Raw genomic sequence first — 21684 nt, forward strand, 5'->3', positions numbered from 1 at the left:
CAAATCCTCTTTCAATGGTATTTCTCTGTACCTTTTGCTTTCACATGCAAGTTTACACAAACTTTGGTCCATACTGGTGCCACTACCTGCTCGTGGTGGAGGTTACAAGTCATCCCAACAGATTGGTGAAGCACACTTCTGAGAACAAAACCTTACTAGTGTCCTGGAGGCCAACTGGTCATATTCCCAACCCACTGCTCACACTGAAGGCAGTGAAACATTTCATTTAGGAGTGATGAATGCATGGAAGTGCCTTGCAGACTTTTACGGTGCGATCCCAAGCCCTTTGAGGGTCTGGAGCACTCAGTGAGGATCACTTCATTGCTTTCTTGCAAAGCGCATCAAGTCTCAAGTGCACGAACTTGCCTGGCACAGAGAAATACCAGCCTAGCATTTTTCCTGGAAGGCCTTTAATCATTCTCATCGGTTTTCACTTCTGCTGCCAGAATGTGTGGGGCAAATACAGGCTGCAGCTTCCCCCCACACAGGCGAGCAGGGACATGCTATCTGCCAGTGGTGTGGTAGCTGCTGCGAGTTTCCACCTCGTGGTCCTGCACCCAGTCCAGGGGGGCCAGTCAGGCTCCTTGGCCCTGAGCCACGCGGGCAGGCCTCCTGCCTTTTTGGCTCTCTTAATTGCACAGAGGTCGTTAGTGTGGTGGGCACCGACACGTTGCCTCCTGCCCATTGTTCATTGTCTTAGTTGTAAGTTTTACCTCATATTTATTAATCATCACACTTCAAAAGCTTGTTTTATAGTGGCTTTCTTGACCAACACTCGTTTGTACCCTTAGCATCACCATTTCCTAGCGGCAGGATGCAGGGTGCTCTGAGAGGAAGAAGCCATTCTGATGAGCTTAATGGAGGCTCTGGTTTTCCAAAGAGTTGGGATATGGTTGGATGTATAAAAGAATATCTAATTAGTGCATATATCTGTCGCGGTGATAAACAAGGATAGTTACAATCATTTGTATGCACAGAGGCAAGAAGTCAGTTCTAATACTGTTAAAAATATTGAAAAGTCGATCTCAGGAAGGGTTGCATGGGGGCCAGGGGAACTATTTAAGAAACAAGATGCCTGCAGAAAGATATATTGGAGTAAGATTTTATGACAGCCTATGCATATAGATACTGCTCACACTTTGGTGACAACAACAATTAAAATCGGCTGGATATAAACTGGGTGTTTGACACACAGGCCTGCCTTTGGCAGCGCAGAGCTGGAACAAGCCCAGGAGCTGTAGGAGGCTCCTGCAGGGTCTCTGCGGGCTCCATGTCTTCTCTTCACATTCCTCCTGCCTCGCTCTTTTTGGAGAAAGTGAAGTCATGGTGCGGCACAACAGGGATAGGCCCTGAGCTCCACAGGCCCCCAGTTGAAGTTTGTGTTGCCTTGGGTGAGCATCCAGGCTGCCCCCAGGTAACGAACACCCACAACCAAGGAACATGACAACCAGGTTCTTGTCTGATTTTCTGGAGAAGTAATTTTCCTTATCTTCGCATGCTTCTCTTTGCCCCATTTGTGTTAATTGTGAGGTTTTCACTTATTTGCTTATAGGCCTGTGCCTTTCTGTTTGCCAAGAGAGAATGCCTGTATATTATGCCATACTTTACATTACTGCGTATGCTTCTGCTTCTCCAGCTTGCTTTACATTGTTAACAAATTCTTGGCAGAAATCCGTATCAGCCAGTGACTGGTTAGCAGGATTAGGAAATGCTTTGTGTATTTGCTCTACAGAGAAGTGTTGGTTAGCATCCTCTATAAACTGAGTGAGCAGCATACTGATAGCAGAAGGTTTTTATTGCTTGACACTGCCAGGTCTAAAGCTAGGCTTCAAGCTTGCAGGAATAATTCTTCAGACAGTGGGGCTGACTTCTTATTCATGCTGTTAGCATCTGAAACTGCCGCTGACCAAATGGTGCTCAACAGGGTCACACCTCAAGGATGCAATTCATTTTCCTTATAATTACTGTTCTGTTCTCAGAGCCTGGACAGTCTCTTTAAAGACAGTTTATCTGCAGGTTCAATAAAACCACACAAAACCACTCAAGAAGTAACCTTCAGAAACTTCACATGAGCACAGCCAGGGTGGAGAGAGCTAAGGAAGACCCAGCTGTCCTAGCGGGTCGCTTCCTATTAGCAGCTCTTTGGCAGACATGGCAGTTGATACCAATGCTACTCAGTAACAGAGGAGGAGGATGGGAATAGTACAGTAGCCACCTGACTTTTTTTTTTTTCCCAGCCTTTAACTGATTTACAAGCCTAAAATTTGTATTAGGATTGCTGTCATCCGCTCTAGGTGCACAAACTGGCAGCTTTCTCTGCTCAAGACTAGTCTGGGGAATTGAAACTTCAGGAACATTTCTTGCAGTGTTTCAGCCCCAAATGACAGAAACTTGCTGGGAGTGGCTGCTGCTGGGAGTTTTCAGTCATATCCAAGTCAGAAGCATGAAATAAAGTCCCTCCATGTTTGAATCTGTCTCAAAATCAAATCCTCCAGCGTGGGTTTTGGTCTGGTCACTTGAGCCTGACTCACATGCAAATTCAAAAGTATTTGAGACTGAATATCAGGTTTTGACCTTTCTAATGTCTCCTGTAGTTCTGGCACTGCTGGCTTCTTTCAGCCCACATTTATGTGATATGTCAGTTTTCTCTGCAGCAGGAGGCTGCAATTCTGTGTTGTGTTTTACCTTTGCATTTTCATCTCCTGTAATTCCTTCTGATACATTTCACCACATGATCTTCAGATAGGAAGAATTGTATTTGCTCTTGGGCTGTTTCTACTGTCCTACATATGTCAGTAACTTTTTGCAGAGTCAGACTATCTTCCCTGAAGAATTTTCTATTGTCATCACTTCTGAGCCCCACTACAGTTGCTGCCCCTGTTAATTCCCTTAAAAAGATATTCAGTTATGTGTCACCAGCAGGTCTGGATTCTGCTGTCTGTCTTACATGTGCTACTTAGAGCTAGATAGTTCATTGCTTTGATAAGCAATATAAAACAATTTTTCTGGACATAAAATCATATGGCTACTTGAGCGATAGATCACATACACAAATAGAAATAGAAAAATATTTTCTTTTTCTTTCCTGTTATTTGTATACAGCTAAGGTGTTATTCTTCGTTAAATATTGTAAATACTAAATTTTTGATATAATAGCTATTATTTTCTTTATTCCTTAAAATAAGTACATGCCTTGTGTTCTCTATACATTTCTGTGTACTTGCATTTCAGCCTAGAATTGTAACACAGTACATTATAGAGGAGAGATTTTCATAGGCACAAATGGGAATTAAGTGTCCAATTCAATTGACTTTTAATTGGAGTTGAACAACTACAAAGCCTTTGAAGAACTGTGATATACTGAACCTCTTAATTTAGCCTGAACGTGTTTGTTGATGAAAATCTTAACTCCTAGGCAGCTGTAGGTAAAGGTTTAATCTTGCTCCAGTAGCCACATTATCATTCACAAAACGTCCAAGGAGTTCAGCCTTAGTAAAGTTCATATCTGGCTGAGAAATAGACTTATTCAAATTTTTTACCCTATAGCAAAATCATATAGAAATTTTATTACATTTAGCAGGAAAATTAAACACGTCTTTCTGTTTTAGAAAATAAGTTATTATAGGTTTCTTTCAAACACAATTTCCTTTTGCTAAAAATCTATCTGTTTTTCAGTGGAAATGGATAATTTCTTACCCAAAGTGAGGACATTTCTACTAAAAAAATTACTTGTAGGTTATTTGTTCAAATGATAGTTGTACACTATATGCATCTTTCATAAAATCCAATTGTCTATTAAGATAATTAAAGTTTTGTAACTTTTCCCAGTTCTTTCTGATCTGTAATCTTCTTAATACATATATAAATCTTTAATATATCTGAAAAAGAAACATCAATAAACAAAGCTGTTACTGGTGAGGAGTCACGAATATTAAAAGGGAAGTATATTTGTGTACTGTGATGATGAAAAGATGACCAGTATGTTAGAGATTCTGGCTTAATTCACAGAAGACTTCCTAAAACAAGGGTATGACAAACTCTTTTTTCCCCCCAACATTATTTCTCATTTTTTTCTCCAGTCATTCATATGTCACAGCATTATTTTAAGGCAGCTTCTTGTTTGCTTTAATTTCTTTTAATTTGGTACCTGAGGTAGTGGTGCAGTTGTTGGTTTTCAGGTGTTGTGTTCAGTTCCTCGGAAAAAGGCAGTCCTCTTTGGTTTGATTGTACGTCTGGCATCTGCACATGTACATCAAATGCATATTTTACTTTCTTCCTTTGTATTCCACGTATACTGCAACAGATAAGACTAGACAAATGCACTTTCATTGACAAAGACTCACAGAATGCTTTGGGGTGGAAAGGATATTTGGTGATGGTATCTTGCATAGTTTGTCCCCTCTGCACCATGGCAGGATTGATTGCTTTATCACTAAATGATCCCTGATGGATGAGTATTGGGTCTAGGCATCAGTTAAAAGTGAGGATGATAATTCAGTTTTACTGATGCCACTGAAGGGGGAAGTTAATCTATTAAATTGTTTAGAAGTTTTACAATTTCCCATAAAGTGTTTAAAGCCGGGCTTCTCAACCTTTGCCACTTCATGACCTGCTCTTTCTTCTTATCCTCCTTTTTATCCATGCATATAGCATGGAATTAACCTGGTGGCCTCCAGCATAGCTTTGAGGGAAGCAAGGTGGTTCTTTCTCTGTTAAGGACAAAAAGGATCTCATATACAGATCAAAAGGAATGGAGAGATTTGTTACAAGCATTACAAATTATAGGAGCTAATAATCTGAGGTGGTTTGTGTCACACTGAAATGTCTAGGCTCTGACAGCACCTGTATGGGATCATTGCCTGGATCAGGGTGTGCTCCCGGGTTTGCTCTCCTCTGCACGAGGTACTTGCAGGAAACCTCCTTGTGCATGTATGGCAAGGGGTTTAACACCCTTTGGCACGTCTGTTCAGCTTGGCACACTCAGGCTGACTCTTCTGCACCTGGAAACATGTATCCAAATACTTCATAGAGGTGACTGGCTGGCATGCAGGGCAACAGAATCATACCGTTGCCTTTGACAAGAATGAACAGAGTGAGAATTGGGCCTTTTGGAGGCACAACTTCTGCCCTGGGGTGATGCTGCTCTGTGGTACCTCAAAGGCAAGGCTTGTGCAAAGCCACCCTAGCCCCAGAATGATGCGGCACTGGGACATGCAAATGAGAAAAAAAAAATTAGAATAAAAGAAATTAATATTTGACATGTACAAACATATGCACATAAATATAAATACATTTATATCTAAAATCAAATAGTTTTTCCCCAGAGTGAGTGAGCTCTATTTGCTGCTTGGGTTGTGCCGTCACTCATGAGGATGATTGTAGAGCCCCTGAAATTACAATACAGCCTTTTACCCACGCTGGTGCCACCCATTTACCCACCGTGTCTAATGTTGATTAGGAAGGTGTCTGAAAGCTCAGCAGAGGAAAAAGCTAGAGGGCAGAATTATAACAGTGGGGAGAGACAAAGATAGAAAAGAAGGGAAGGGATATTATCAGCATGTTACATTTTTGTGCAAGAAGTCTTATACTATTAAGTTGTTTTGAATAATGCGACTGACAACTGTCATGAAGAAAAGTTGCCTTTGTTGGACACCACCTTGAAGTATCCAATTTAGTCTGCGTCTGACATAAACACAAACATTTGTTTGAAACATGCCAGTGATAAGATTAATCAGAAATTCAGCTATGCTGGGAAACCAATGGAGGAGTGTCCTGCTGTTTTAAGATCAGTAGGAATTGCCACAGAAAACTTATCTGATTTGCAAACAAGTTACCAGACTGCTGTTTTCCTTATTAATCAGGTTAGAAGGGTTTTAGGAAAAGATTAAAATTTAGTAATGAAAAGATGAGAAAGTATTTTAAAGCCAACAGTGACTATTGATAGGATGGCATAGTAGAGAATGGATTGCTGACAGACAGTGGTACCAGACCAAAGCTCCTCTGTGTACAGCTGGTCCTTTTAATGAGCTGAGCATGTCCCAGTTATTGCTAGCAGTGCAGGAATAGGTCAATTAATGGAGCTATCTGGGTATTTTTATTTTTATTTTTTATTTTATTTATTTATTTATTTTTGCCTTAACAGGTATTCATTGGAAATTGCTGATTATTTAGAACAATTTATTGTGTAAAAATGTGTCAGTTTTGAATAAATGTTTGTCAGGAAGACTTCTTGAGTTTCAAGTAGATTTTCTGGTGAAAAGCAAAATAAACCTCAGAACCACATGTAGCTAAGACACTCACCAGTGGTGGAGATGAGAGTTCAGATGCCTCCATGATGTTGGTTGCTTGTTTAAAATTCCTCTGCCATAGATTTTCCTTCCACAGGCCAAATAGTGAGAGGACAATAAATTAGATATTAGAATATTTGGAATACTTTTTCCAGCACAGCAAAACACTATCCAGAAGTTCTGGTTGGGTAGGTGGGAACTAGGTAATACTTCCACATCACATTTAATTCAACAGCAGCCACCAACTTTTACAATTCCCCATTGCATGCTTGCATTGGCCAAATTGCAGATGAATAATTGTGATCCATTTGAAAAATGATGTTTGGGAATGCCATTTGCTAGTGATGAAGACACAGAGGTATTGTGTCCTCTTCCCCCCTTGGCATCAACTTCCTTCTAAGTGGAGGCAGATAGTCCTGGACTATTCCTGTGTGCACCATCAAACCTCATGCCTGTGCAGCTAAGTGTTGCCCTGGAGAATATCTTCTTACACCTGAGCATACAAACTTAATTTGTACAAGCAGGACACATTCTGGGAATAGTAATTTCGCTTTCTGAACTAGCACTTATTCGGTCTCCGTACCAGTACTCACCTGCAGAATATCAGTACACTGGGGAAAATATTCCCCTGTGCACAGGATCTTCAGAAATGATTTTTAAGCAGCAATAACAAAGTCAGAATGATGTTCACTATTCAGAGAGCAAATAAACCTTCATTTCAGAGCAAACATACTGGTTAAATAAATAAAAATATTACTAAAATTGTCTGTTAGCTCAAAGCCTCAATTTGTCCTTTGCAGACCTCTGGATTACTCAGGGAGAAGAGGAGAAAGAATCAATTCAAATGACAATAAACAAAAATATGGAAAAAGATATGATTTGGATAAAGTAAAATTTTGACTGCATCTTTGCCCAAGAGCAAAGATTGTTTGTTTCTGAGCAGATTTTTTTTTTCCACATTTCTGAAAATTTTGAATAATCTTTCCTAGAAAGAAAAATATTTGTGCTTCTTCTTCACTCCCTGATTCAGGGATTTAAAACAGTATGGTGAGTAAAGTACTATAAAAAACAAAGAACGTGAAAGGACATTGAAAGTCTGGTGAATAAGGGAAAACCTGAGATTCAAAGATCCGGGTTCAGTTTGAAGCACTGTTACAGAACTGCTTAGAGAGTGGGCAGAGTAATTTACTACTGAAGCCTTAACTTCCTTTTCTGCCCTGATTTATTTAGAGTATAAGAGAATCTGACTGTAGAGAGAGGCATGCTGAATCCCTTAGTGCTATTGTAACAAAACAACAATAACAATAGTCACTATTTTTTTTTTTTGGTCTCTGAGTGATGATTCTTACTTGGCTTGCACTCACAGGCTTGGGGTGTGTGTGATTTTCTTCTATACATACAGTTGCTTTTACAATTATTCAATAGACTTCCAGACTAAATGCCCAACTCATACCTATTTGCACACATGCAAACCAGATGGGTAAACAATTGCAAACTTCTGACTCAGCATACATTCAGAGTTAGATGTTTTAATTCGATCCTATAAACCTTTTGAATTTCCTCCCGTAGAATCAAAAGAATTGAAATGCTGACACTAGTCAGTATTTAAAGTTTTCCCTTGACAGATTAGCTGCAAGGCACAGTGCTTGGTACTCACACACCGAACAATTTTTGTTTGCAAGCAAGCAAGTCCTTCAGTTCGTTGGCCTCCTTGACTGTACGTCTGCTCTGTGCTGACATTGCTTTTGGGCTGCGTTTTCTAACTCTATCCTGCCGTCATGGCCTGAAAAACTGAATGCATGATACAAAATTTTCATTTTTGCTCTGGATACGAACAGCTCTCTTGCAGCAAATACCAGGAACCCTGGGACAGAGCTGCCCTGAGAAAACATCTGTAACCTGCTGGCATCCTGGCAGGAGTCCCTGGGGAGCTCAGGAGTGTGTTCATGGCACACATGCCATTAGAGGGCAGTCAACACTGCTTCCAGTAGCCTCTAAAATCATCTGTTTCTCTGCCATGTTTAATAGGCTTTGTCTGGTACAGGGCAAACCCCATTAGGCATGAAAAGGCAGAGCTATGTAAAGGAACTTGCACTGACAGCCTGTTAAATGAATAAGATTCTGCAGGATAGTGGGATTCAGCTGTTTTGGAAAAAAGATACACATACAGACACACACTACATTTTTTCTCTTTTTTTTTTTTTTTTTTTTTTTTTTTTTTTTTTTTTTGTCAGCGTAGAAATAGGATCTCGGTTTGCTGAATATATTCTTAGCTGCTCTGTGCTATCGCTCACTGCTAGCACTGCGATTGCTGTTTTGCCTGTGTTGGCCCAACCAGATGAAATAATACTCTCATGGCATGGTAAAATACATTTTGCCATGTCTTCTGATGCTTTGATTTTACAGAATTATGTCTTATCAAAAGATGTTCTTGGGATTGCAATTATAAGTGCACGTACAAGTGTACCTCTATGAGCTCACTTACCCACGCAGGAGGTGTTCAGCCTCTTCAAGAGGGCTCGCTCAAGCCTTGCAGCATGACTCTGCGCTCAGTCACTGCCGGTTTCATCCACTGCCACTGGGCTTGCCTTGTTTAACATGGGATGGAAGTGTGAATAGTAAAATCGTATAGTTACAGATGTGTAGTTTAAATAATTTAAGCTTCCCTTGGTGGTGAGAACATAAGGTAGCTTTTGCCCTTGTAATTTCGCTAAAAAAAAATCTTTGTTTCTTTTTCACTTAAATCCATGGATAACAAAGTTGGATTTTTGCTGAACTATCCCATACAGTGAATGGGGTAAGTGTGTTCAACTCTGGCCACAACTCCAAGTGATAGTAAGAGGCTTGGGAAAAAGGATCTTTTAGGTGCATTTCTGTGTCTACAGATCTTGTTACAGACACTGTACGCAGCTGGTTTCATTAAGATTAGGACTGCAATCATTTTTTGCTGACTCGGTCAGTTTGAGCTTTTCTAGCAGAATTTCTCTAGAGGGCAGTAAGGATTCAAAGCTGCCTCAGTGGAAGCGTGTGTATATATATATATTTTGTAGAAATGACAGATCATCTTTGCACAGCGGTAAAGGTTACAAGAGTGGGTGCACATGTTGCAGTGTAGGGTAGAACAGCTAAAAGCACATAAAGCATACTGTACACTCTTCCTTCTCATAGCATCACCCAGGCTGATATTTCATTGCACATTTGTATTCTAAATTACTTAAAGTATTCTGCTTTTAATCTTGTTGAGAAAGGGCCTTTTTGTTAGGGAAGATTCAGTTCAGGTTAGTGGAGGGCATGGTAACAGGGATACAAATTGGAGAAATAAGACAAGGGTACACATGGAAACCTTTGATTAACACCCTGGAGGGCTGAGACTAGAATTTCTTCTGTGACTCCTACCTATTACTTCCAGAAAACTGGGGATACAAAACCTAGACCTAGGTCATGATACAGTGTATGTGATCATTCTCTGGCTACAGTATTATGTTTTACAGTGGAAAATTTAAGAATACATGTACAATACCTGCTATGAAGGATATAATGCCTGCCAGATATTCACAAATTAGGTAGACTTACTAGCCAGAAAGACATCAGATAATACTGAAGGTATGAAAGTTTTGGAGCTCTCTTGCACCATCTCCATCATCTTTGCACACTACTTGAAACTGATGCAGAGAGGGCACCTGATGAGGCAGAGCTACAGGAAACTGAACTGCAGCAGTTGTACACTGCAGAAACAAGGGCAGGAGAAGCCAAGCAAGGCTAAGAGGCAAAAGGAAAAGCACATGTGAGGTAACAGGTCTGCCAAAAAATACCTTTTCTGGTTTAGAGCAAAATGTTGGATGAGGGATAACTTTGGTTATACTTTTTGACTGGGTGAATGAAAAATTCTTGTTTTACTTCACAGAACTAAAAAAGTAGGTGAGCAACTGGAGCTGGGTATCAGTTTGCTGTTTTAGAGGCTTTCTTATGAAGAACATACTCTGGTTCAGACAAATCCCTGACAAACTAAGCTAGAGACAACTTAATGAAGTGTGGGCTGTTTGTTCATTCTTTCATTCTTTTTTTTTTTTTTTTTTTTTTTTTTTTTTTTCCTTCTCTTTCTTTCTTTTTTTTAAAACAGCCATTAATTTTGTGAGCACAACTTGCAGGAATTAGCTTGTTGTCTGTATCCCCACACCAGACAATTGACTGCATCTCCAAATTTGTATGTTCAAAATAGGAGAATGGGATAAATTCACACTCACATCCTCTTATGAACCAAATAAATCACTTAGGAAAACAACATCTCATGAGTTCTACACAATTGATGTTTTTAAGAGTTCATAGCTCTTTTCTTTTAGTCTTGTCCGCAGATTTAGTTTTGAACACTCCAGAAACAAAGCAGAACATAGTATGTTTTGTGGCTCAGGTTCTTTTAGCTTTACTCACAATGAGCAGTACCATAACCTCCCAGCACAAACACCCCCATCCAGGAGTGTGAGATCTAGAAGTAGTGGGTTATACACAAGTATATTTTCAATTCTGTAATGATTTTACTGCAGAATTATCTTTGTGTCAATATATTTAATGATGACCTCACTGCACATGTGGTCATTTGTGTGTTCAGCACTGTTCTAATGAATTAGAAGCTTCTGTGTCTTGTGTCTGAATGAGTTGAAATGTAGGAATAGTGTATGTGCACCCATTGCAATAGGCCTGTTCTTTAGACTCTCCCATTTTCTGCCATCACTATTCCTCTGATTTCATGGTATTGGAAACATGTGAATGCCCTGAAAATATTTTACAAGGACTTTCCAAGAAAATGGTCACACAGCAGACTGAAGTTTTGCTGTATCTACTTCTGTCCAACTGGCTGTAATATAAAGTAGTAAGTGTGCATGATGCATACAGAGGAAGTTCAGTTCTTACCTTTGTTACATTAATCCTGGTGGGGTAGTAGAGCAGAAGATCCAGAGTAAGAATATTGGAATATAGCTGAGCAAGCTAAGGTTCAGTCAGGACACACCAAAGACCGTGCAGGAAAACAGGTGGCCAGAAAAGGTTATTGATAAATATATCACAGCCAACACTTGACAATAAGGTGTCCGTACTTAAAACTGAAATTGAAGCTGTTTATTAGGCTTCATGATGCCAAGAATAACAAAAGATCTTTGTGCGATTCTATAATATCTTTACGTAACATAATAGAGCCTATCTCAATTTCAGTGTATTAAACATTTACTACTGATTTTAAATAGAGCAGGTGTGGTTAAATTTGAGCTGTGTTGTTTTCAGCCAGATGCAGGCAGGCTCACATTTCTGCAGGTGCCTGTTCTATCCATATAACAAGACATAAAGCTCAGAGGTATGAGAGGTACAATCAGAGGTATAAAACTCAGAGATCTCGTTGTTTACAATGCCTAAACAAAACAGCTGAACCCTAAAATTTGAGTTCAACTTGGTGTGCAGATCTAGAGAACCTACCTGGAAATGTGATTCATAATCCAGTAATTCATGGCAGCCAGTGGATTTCTTATCTCTGTTACAGCAATGAGGTTCCCCAAATCCAGGTTACTAAGGAGTTTGCAATAGCAGCTATTACTGCTTGATAACTTTTTTTTTTTTTTTTACTATTAATTTCCAAGGTGCATGTAGACATGAAGGTATGTAGCCAACCCTTCATTTCTCACTTTTTCTGCATATTAATCCAAACTCCCTCCATCCAGCAGCATCTGCAGACCTATCAACTACTTATATCTTAACTACTTACACCCATCATCACTTTCAGTCAGACCCCTCCAGGCACTGTGTCTCAGCCTTGATCCTGATCTCCAGCCAAGGGAATGCTCAATGCACAGAGTGCTCCTGAGCCACGCAGAGCTGCTGAAGGATCTTGCAGTTGCTGGGTTGCTGCTCTGTGCCCCAGGCAGGCCCTTAACCTGCAGCTTAGGCAAGGGATCTATAGGAAACAGGGAGCTTCCTCTGCACATCACATCTGAGTGGTTCTCACACCAGCTATGGTGTGTGATCATGTTTTGAGAACTTCAGACGTATCATCATCAACATATGTGCAAGTGCCATGCCAAAAATTAAAGATGGGGCAAAAATATCAAAAATGTCTGGGGCACTTTAAATAAACAATCAAAAAACAAATTTTCGAAACAGCTAATTCAAACAAAAAATTGAAATGGTATGAACAATAGGAGAGTGGGCTAGATTTTATTGTAAGATTATATTCTTCAGGAATACTAAATTTAGGATCTAAAGATGTTCATACTTGAATATATTTAAATAATTACTCTGTAAAATATTCATCCTACAATCTGTATTCTTGCTTTTCAGGTGTCTTAGCATCTAACAAATCTGTATGCCTGACCTTAAAAAGTATGTTTCTTTCCTGAAACAAATTTAAACAATAATGTAAGATGCCATAAAACATGAAACCGCTTATGTCAAGTCAACAGGAGATTCCTTCAAGATAATTCCTTCCATATTTACAAGACAGTTTGGAGTCTTTAGTTCAGCTTCATCCAATGTTTTCACCTAAGACTTCTCTTTTCCATCATGCTCTTACTGGTAGAGTTTACTGTCTTAGGGTGTGTTGTGTCAACTGCATTTTAGGAGAGGGTTAACAAACGTTTTAAACAGCCCCCCAGCTTATTTCAGACTCAGTGCTCTAACAGTTTTGCTGGTGCAATTGTTTGCACCACACTCACTGAACCATACTGAAGACTTGATCTCAAGTAAAAACAATCCAGGTTAGTTCACCAATCTGTCACAGGGAGAGATGCTACTAATGTAATAGGTGCTTGTTACTAGAAATGACACAAGGAATGGCTTCCTGAGCCAGGGACATTTGTTTAGATTTGAGCTTTCCCCTACTCAACTCAGAGATAAAATAGACAGTCTTCTAGGATTTTAATGCAAAACAGGTCGTAGCCCTCTGGTTTGGTTCTCAGTAGGGCACCCAAAGCAACAGCTACATAACGGTGAAAAAAATGCCCTTTTTCACCCAACACATCACATGTGATGAAGATCATCGAGGTGCGTCTACATCAAAAATACTCAGGGAGCTTTCACTCTGCTGTTAGGTTATTTGGTACAAACACTGAGGCTCATAAATAGGGGTAGAAGTACCCCTTCAAAAGAGGAATATCTACCTAAAATAGATCTATTTCAAAGGCAGTGGCCCAAGAGCAATTGCTATTTGGGGTCCTCAATATAATTCAAACCACACTATCTCTCAGAAAAAGCTTTTAGTTAAGGGGCTATGATTTTAAGAAGGCTTTATACCCCATATGTGCACTATGGATCATGGAACTAGGAAGCAGTAAAAGTTGAGTACAGCTAGTATACCAAGGACTGACAGCATTATGACTTTTATCAGTTGTATGAGAAATAAGTCCAGTCTTAGTAAGACAGTTAAGCCAATATGACCATACTCCTATGCTACAGATTTATGGTACACAGTCCACCCTATAAAGCAATTGTTCGGAAACCAAGGGCTCGAAAATCCTTGTTCGGACAAGTAGTCCTTGTTCTCAAGTTCCATTGAACTTCCCTTGCTTTAGTCAGAACAATCCCCTGAAAAAGCACCAGACAAGTAAACAGACTGTAAGAGATCCAGGCCAACAAATATACAGCCTTTCGTGGATAGTCCAGCTTGCCTTGCAGAAGCATGTAAAACAAGAAGCCAAACATTATGAATTCATCATCTGGAAGATACATGGACCAGCAGAGCAGACCAGGACCTGTTTATTTTTGGCTTTACTGATGACATCTTCTGTTGCTTATGTCTCAGTTCCCCCCACCTACATAAATGTGTAGGTAAACCTATTTTGCAAATCCCTTTTCTATCTGGAAATGAAAAACAAATTAATGTCAAATGTTATAAAGAAAATATTTTTCTGGGTTGTTCAGAATTAGTGACAAATCAGTGCTGGACATTGTGCTCCTGGAATGTTATTTCAGTGGCACTTTTACAGCAAGAGTACTTTCCTCAAAAAATATAAAGGCTTGAAAGGATAAAGTAGATCAAGTTTAGTGGTTCGGGATCAGTCAGTTACTCAATGTTACTGCAGTTAGAAGGAGCTGAAGGGAAGATGGGTCATTTCAGCAAGGTACCTACAGGGAGATGTGTGCCAGGATTCAAGCCTGGTGATTCATAAGCTGTTCGTCAGTAGCTGTTAAATATCTGCTTTTTGCCAACGCTCACTGTTTCAGTCTGCCAAAGGTACTGGATAAACAGTCGCTGTAAAAAATTTATAGTTACTCTGGGGAAAACAAAAGCTTTTTGTGGCATAATGCAACATCATAAATTAAAACTTTTTTTTTTTAAATTAAGAAGTTACATCATGTTTTGATGTAATGTGATGTGGCAGGTCATGCTTTTAATTTTAATAAGCTTAAAAAAGAGAGAGAGAGGAAGAAAGAGAGAGAGAGAGATTTGGGAATATAAATATTGTTTCTGAACCTATAACATCTCTTGTTGGAGGCTAGCGAAGCGGGTTCACCTCTGCCATCTGGGTTCAAGTCTTATTTCAGGAAAACAATTTGAAATGACTTCTGGAGGTATCAGCATCAGTTAATGAACAGAATTTCCACTCCACAGACCTTCCAGGAAATTGCCAAACAGTATTAGCACTTCTACATTATTTGTCATACTTAGGTATTGTTGTGCTTTAAAAAGCACTGTCATCTCTAGCTTACCTTTTTTGAAGTGCCCTGTAACTTTCAGGTATCTTCAATTTTAAAGATTCCAGTAGGAGAGACCCGAGACTGTATCGCAGAGGTGCTTAAAGCGAGTTCCCACTGATTTCAGGAGCAGTTGTGGGACTCCAGATGCATCTCTGAATAGTCAGACCTTAAGCAGAAGCATCTCATTTTAGACTTCAGATATGAAACCCGTCAGATGAGCAGTGACTTGCAGTCCTTTTTGGCATCATAAGGCTATGACAGGGAGCAAAATTCATGTATCTTTAAACTGACGTGAGCTATCTGCACATCTCAGACTAGGTCCACAATTAGGAACAGTGCCCTGAAGCTTGTGAGTGATAAACTTGGGTCCTCCTTTCTTTTCCACAACATTTAATTATTTTTTTAATTAATTAATTTATTTTTTTATGCATGAGCTATCACAAAGGGTCATGTCTTGACTTGAACCTTTGGTCCCTATTATAAGGAATATAAAGGGTCAAACAAACTGCAGAACTACCACAAAAGGGAAAAAATAACTTATTCAGCATTTAACCTTCTGATTTTTTTTTATTTTTTAAATATTTTTCCCACCAGCTCAATGATGGTCTGAACCCTGCATTTATTTAGTCATATCTGACACAACTTTCCTAGGTGGCCATTGCTCTGTTCTCACAGACTTGGTCTGATTTCACCATATGCGACTTTTGGAGGGGGATTGCCCTCATCGCACATTGGCTTTGGCTGCAGAGGAATCCTGGAGCTCTTGTTGCCTCTGTTGGCAGAAACCTGGCACTTTCTGGAGGAGCCTTGCATAAGCCTTGGGAGAATGAAATAGGAAATGACTACTGCAACGCAGCTGAGTAATGCGGTTCATTTCAAGCTGCTCAGACAACCACCTCACCCTCTGCTAAGCCCGATGTAATTGGTTTGGGGCTGTTTAGGGCAGTTGCCTTTCATTCTCCTTTCTGATTTCTTTTTTCAGTCCTCTTATTTATTTTCATAATAGTTCATTTTTCCATTCGAACTCTTATTTTTATATTTTTAATCATATTCAGAATAGAGGAAATAGGGTGACCCATTGTGCTCATAAGTGACATCTAGTCTGTGACTTGACTGACAGGAGGTACCATTAGAATAAGCATCCCTTCCCTGATTGAGACTATCCATGTTAACATTTCTGTTCTCTGGGCTATATATTTGATCTTACATAGCTGTAAATTATGAGTGACTCCATCAAAGTCAGAGGCATTACTCCAGTGCTAACACGGTGTAGGTCAGCTCAGATTCATGCTTTTGGGATTTCAGATGTCTCACTAGGGCTCCTGTTGCATTTCTGGCCACTTATTCCATTCAGTTTTGTATACGTTTAGAGTAAGCTGGCAAAAGTAGCTGATACGTAAGCTTCTCACAAAAATCATTGCCTTGAATTTCTTGGAGATCAGGTTCATGCTGGTATTTGAACTAGGCTATGAAGACAGAAATGTACAGTACATTACCACATTGTAAGTCATATCAGGGCAATATCAAAACAGAGTAAAAGTTAAACAAAACATCTGAAATAATTTTCTCTGTGTACACAGAGTATGTCTCCTTGGAGTAAAACTGATCTTTCAATTCAGAGTTCACGTGGAAGGTAAACTACTGGAGACAGACAAAGTTCAACATAATGAGCTGAAGAGAACAGGACTAGATCAAACATTACCAAAGTTAAACTGTATGTGGGAAAAGATTTTGTCTTCAATTCCACAACTTTACACTCATGTTATGTGAATGATTTCAGTACTGGCAATTTCTTTCCATTAGAGAAAAGCTAGGATGTTAGAAGAGGGCTCTGTGGAAAACGAGGAATGCAGAGTTTTGATTCATGTGAGAAGGAATATGCTCACTAGGAATAAAGTTTAGAAAACTCATTTCAGGAGGTTCAAAACCACAATGAGATCAAAAGTTACATGATCAGTGTAATTGTGGGAAAACACAGTAAGTAGCTGGAGAAACTGGTACATAGGGAAAGTAGGAAGGGTCAAAGGTGGGTGAGTGCATAAGGCTCTGTGTAACTGATAGAAAACAGAAAAAAGGTTTTTAAGAACTTCATACTTTGTATTCTCTTAGATAATGAGAACATAAAACGTCTGGTTCTCGTCTTTTTTACACTTATATAAAATTAGGATCAACTCAACAAGTTAATGGAGTTACATAGGTTTAAATCTGGCATAAGTGAGATAAGAAACAGGCCCATCAGTTCATTAAGGACTTCATTAACTGTGACTGGAATATCTTGCAGTGCCTGTGTTCCTGCAAATAAAAACATGCATTTGAGGCCACAGGAAGGTATTCTGCATGCCCTAATGTGTATGCGTCCAACTAGCTGCCTATTTTAAAGTCAGAAGCTAGAGGGCTCTGTATAGTTGCATCTATGTGGGTGAATATGTATTTGTACAATTGCCGGACTTGTGAAATAAGATGCACACCCAGGTGGGTCTAACCTATCTTGGTAGCAAACTGAGCACAAAAAAGTTGGTGTAGGTCTGCATGCACACAAGACATTCCATTTAATTTAAGTTTGTCATGACTTCTTGGCTTGCAAAATTATCCTGTTTATGTTTATCTCACTCACATCCAAGTTAAATATATAACTACTTTCCACTCTTCTGTGCTCTCTGCAGAGGGATATGCTTATGGTCTTATGATGCTACTCAACCCACTCTATACCAATTTTACTCAAACACCAAAAAAAAAAAAAAAAAAAGTATATTAAAAAAATCCATCCACAGGAAGGATCTGAAAAGCAAAGGAACAAGCAGCTCCTTCAAAACTTCATTCCCCTTCATGATTGATGGACTCCATTACTTCAACTTTGCTGTTTGATCAAATGGTAAATCATGTAAATACACCATGCATGAGTGTCAAAGCAATTTTAAAGAACTGAAATTTTTTGTTTAAGTTATAGGTCAAGCAGCAATTTCCCAGAACAACCCCTCATGAAAGCAAAGATTTTCTTCCTTTTAAGCACACATCAGACCAATCTAATTTACTAGGGAGAAAATTCACTTTAGTGCAGAAGGACAATCCAGACGTATACACTACTTACGCCCTTGTTAAGTGAAAATTGGGATAAGTGGTACTAAGTGGGTGCATAGATCTTAAGCTTGTCCTCTTCAATATGGTGAATTTTACCCTTAATACAAAGTATAAGTAGAGAATCAGCGTTGTCTAGATTCTTCTGAGGACCATTAACACATAGCTGAGTTTCACCATAAAGATGCAACAGAAAATGTAAATTAACTGAGTGCTGTTTTACCAGTTATATACTTCTCACTTATTGCTTCTCACTTGTAAACTGTGGACTCTATTATGTCTTGTCCAAATTATGCTGAACAAAAGGTTTTGAATTAATTTCTATCATTCCTTCATGGGCTTTCCCTATGCATTTCTGCTCATTTTCTGCTATTTCTTCTGCTGAAAATTTATTGTATCACAGAGAAATATTGCAGAAAATTTAGTCATGTGCCTTGCTACATTTGTCTTTGAGAAGGTCTATTTCAACAAAACAGAATTCAGGGGAGGCAAATGAAGCTCAGCAACGCATATTCAATACAAGCACTCAAACCAGACTAGATGACAGCTATGGTTCCAGGACTCATTGAAAGACTGATGACTGTGGCACTCAACCTGGAAAAAAGAGGGAATTCCAAGTATGTCTGAGGTAGGGAGAGCACCAGAGGACAGCTTGACTGGAATTTTCAAGCAGTTCTATAAATGTGGGTACTGCTATGCTGCAATTGAGCAATATAATGTTTATATGACCACAGCTTTTGAATTATTTAAACAATTTTCTGTTAAATCTTGTTAAAAGAGAACTGATTACCAGGGCTGGAATCACTGATATTTAAGTCGAAAATGTAGAGGGAAATTTGATTAGTTTGATTTTCAGTTATTTATGTATTCAGGCACTCTGTTCCAGTTTTTCTTGTTGGGTTCTTACACTTGTTTGCCAATCTGGCTTTATGCATATAAATCCCATTTAACCACCAGGACTGAGGTTCCATAGCATACGAGTCCTTCCTTTATACAGCACATCCAGACAGGTAGAAGGCCCAATTCTCTGATTCCTAAGGTACATCACTTCTATTATTCAGACTGCTGTAACTCTTAAAATGAACAGAGATGCAGCTCTGCAATGGAGGATGATGCCAGGGAATACATGTATATAATGCCAGCCATAGGGTTGCACACACTTTCCTTCCTGGAGAGGAGACAGAAACGGCCTTCAATGATGGTTACAGCACAATTCCCACAAACTTTTTCAAAACGGTGGACTGACTCTGCTCCTCTCAATTTCATCACATTCCTGGTTCCCAGAGATGGTCTCTTACCGTTTCATTACCATCTCCAAATCTCATGGCAATATGAAGGAAAATAAGTCTCTCGAGAGCATTTCATTAGATGTTCAGAAGTAGGTGGCTTGAATTGTTATTTAAGCTTGGAAAATTCCCTCTTGTGGTTTTCTCTTTTTCCAGTTTGACCCCAAATCAATCTTATATCTGGTTCAAAAAGCCTCATTGTCCCAGGGAAATTTAAATGACACCTCTATGTGAGAATTAGTGATTTTGGCTCATGCCCTAATACCATATCATTGCTTTATACATCAAAAGAATGTCCTCTGACACAGACATTGGTTTACCTTAGCTGGAGTGACTCATCATTTTCCCACAATTAAATTTTTGAGCTCTAATGCAAAGCAGACTTATCTGCTTTGACAGGACAGTACGGAATAAACAGAAAAGACTAAATTTGTATTGGCAGCTACCACTGCGCTGCAGTTATGAGTAATACAGCATAACTAGAAAGGACACCAAGAAATCAAAATAGATTCTACTTGCTAGAGAACCAAAAAAGAAGAAATATCTGATAATCCCCAGTAACTGACTGTTCAGTATTGTATCAAGACACTGGCTGGGAACAGCAGCAAGAAAGCATTGCAAATCTCCTTCCCTTCCCTTCCCTTCCCTTCCCTTCCCTTCCCTTCCCTTCCCTTCCCTTCCCTTCCCTTCCCTTCCCTTCCCTTCCCTTCCCTTCCCTTCCCTTCCCTTCCCTTCCCTTCCCTTCCCTTCCCTTCCCTTCCCTTCCCTTCCCTTCCCTTCCCTTCCCTTCCCTTCCCTTCCCTTCCCTTCCCTTCCCTTCCCTTCCCTTCCCTTCCCTTCCCTTCCCTTCCCTTCCCTTCCCTTCCCTTCCCTTCCCTTCCCTTCCCTTCCCTTCCCTTCCCTTCCCTTCCCTTCCCTTCCCTTCCCTTCCCTTCCCTTCCCTTCTTATTATTAAGAAATTATTATTTCCTTTAAGAAATTAAGAAATTATTATTCCATTATTATTACTAAGAAATTATTATTATTAAGAAAAAACAGAGGGAAGCCTTCCCTTCCCTCTGTTTTTTTCTTAATAATAATAATAAATAAAATAATTATTATACACATATATAGACACCACTATTTGGGTAATTTCTGTGTGCACTACATATACTGAGGAGAAAAAAAAGTCCTCACGCTCTGGACTAATTTTCAAACATGGCAATTTCCCTGAGCCTATATCCATCCTCACTCGGACCAGCATTTCCTGCAGAGTCTCCATCTGCACAGCTCTCCATTTCCCACTACCAAAGCAGGATGCTGGGATATTGCCCTTGTGTGACCCTCCCGCAGCTACACCAACAGAGAAGCTAGACACCTCTGTGGTAGATGGTCTCTGGTGAGTCCAGGAAGCCTCACTAAAAGACATTTATTCCTACATTGGGTTAATTTCAAATTGCATTTCTTCTGGCTACATCCTGAAGGCAGTTACATGGTTCCACAGCTGCTTTCTTGCCATGTGAAAGGGGACATCTATCACACCTGGGAATGCTACTGGAGATATGGTAAGGAGGAGGGAAGCTAACTTGTACCTCCAACATCAGTTGAATCTTACCTTGGAGATACTTCACCATGAATAGGAGGTGACTCAAACTCAGCATCTTCAGAAAAGTATCTTCATTAATCTTCTGCTGGAGAAAACACACACACTGAATTCAGATGGTTCATGCCAGGTCCCTAGGCCCTGCGTTTCTGGCGGGCTGGGTGGCAGTCGACCAGAAATGCTGGGCACCGGAGACATAATACAGAATTCTGGTTTTACGATTGCATCACACTGCTCCAGATTTCCACGTAAAATTACCGCATCTGTGAACACAGATCAATAAACAGCATGTACAAATGAACAGGACTACTTGGCACATGCTTAAGCAAATTAGGACATGATTACATACAGTTACAAATTTGGATTCCAAGCCTTTGTACACTTCTCTTGTGATATTTTGTAATTGCTAATTGCAACAATATCTGTGCAGGGTATGTAATTCAACATGACATGTGTTTTTAGCAGCAGGTGAATAAGATCAGTTTTTGAAACAGCAAAATTATTGCCAATGTTGAGAGAATTAGATAAAAATGCAAAGACCAAAGAGCCTTGTTCATATCAGAAATCAACACAAGCTGGAATAAATACAGAAAACTGTTAACTTTATATGACAATAAATAATTTAATTAGTTTATAAGAGAACAGAATGGCTTGGCTGGGTTTTGACTCTAGCATCCTAAACAGGGTAGCAGTAGCATATAGCTCCACTTGTATACTTGTACTTCAAACTACTTACCTACTTTATTATATGTTTAATCTGGAAACCTTTTAATATTAG

General features: G+C 39.5%; 1 long non-coding RNA gene across 5 annotated transcripts in view; it reads right to left on the reverse strand.

Annotated features, from left to right (window-relative positions):
• The window catches only part of LOC101798355 (uncharacterized), a 258592-nt gene that overhangs the window by 22707 nt on the left and 214201 nt on the right, over positions 1-21684 (reverse strand). For all 5 annotated transcript variants that reach the window (XR_011804399.1, XR_011804400.1, XR_011804402.1 and 2 more), the window contains 4 exons: positions 20919-21169; positions 8773-19206; positions 6301-6375; positions 4148-4239 (listed from right to left, as the gene is read on the reverse strand). This is a non-coding gene — a long non-coding RNA (uncharacterized lncRNA). The remainder of the gene's footprint in view (positions 1-4147; positions 4240-6300; positions 6376-8772; positions 19207-20918; positions 21170-21684) is intronic.

This window comes from Anas platyrhynchos, chromosome 21, assembly GCF_047663525.1.
Source record: "Anas platyrhynchos isolate ZD024472 breed Pekin duck chromosome 21, IASCAAS_PekinDuck_T2T, whole genome shotgun sequence".
Taxonomy (NCBI): Eukaryota; Metazoa; Chordata; class Aves; order Anseriformes; family Anatidae; genus Anas; species Anas platyrhynchos.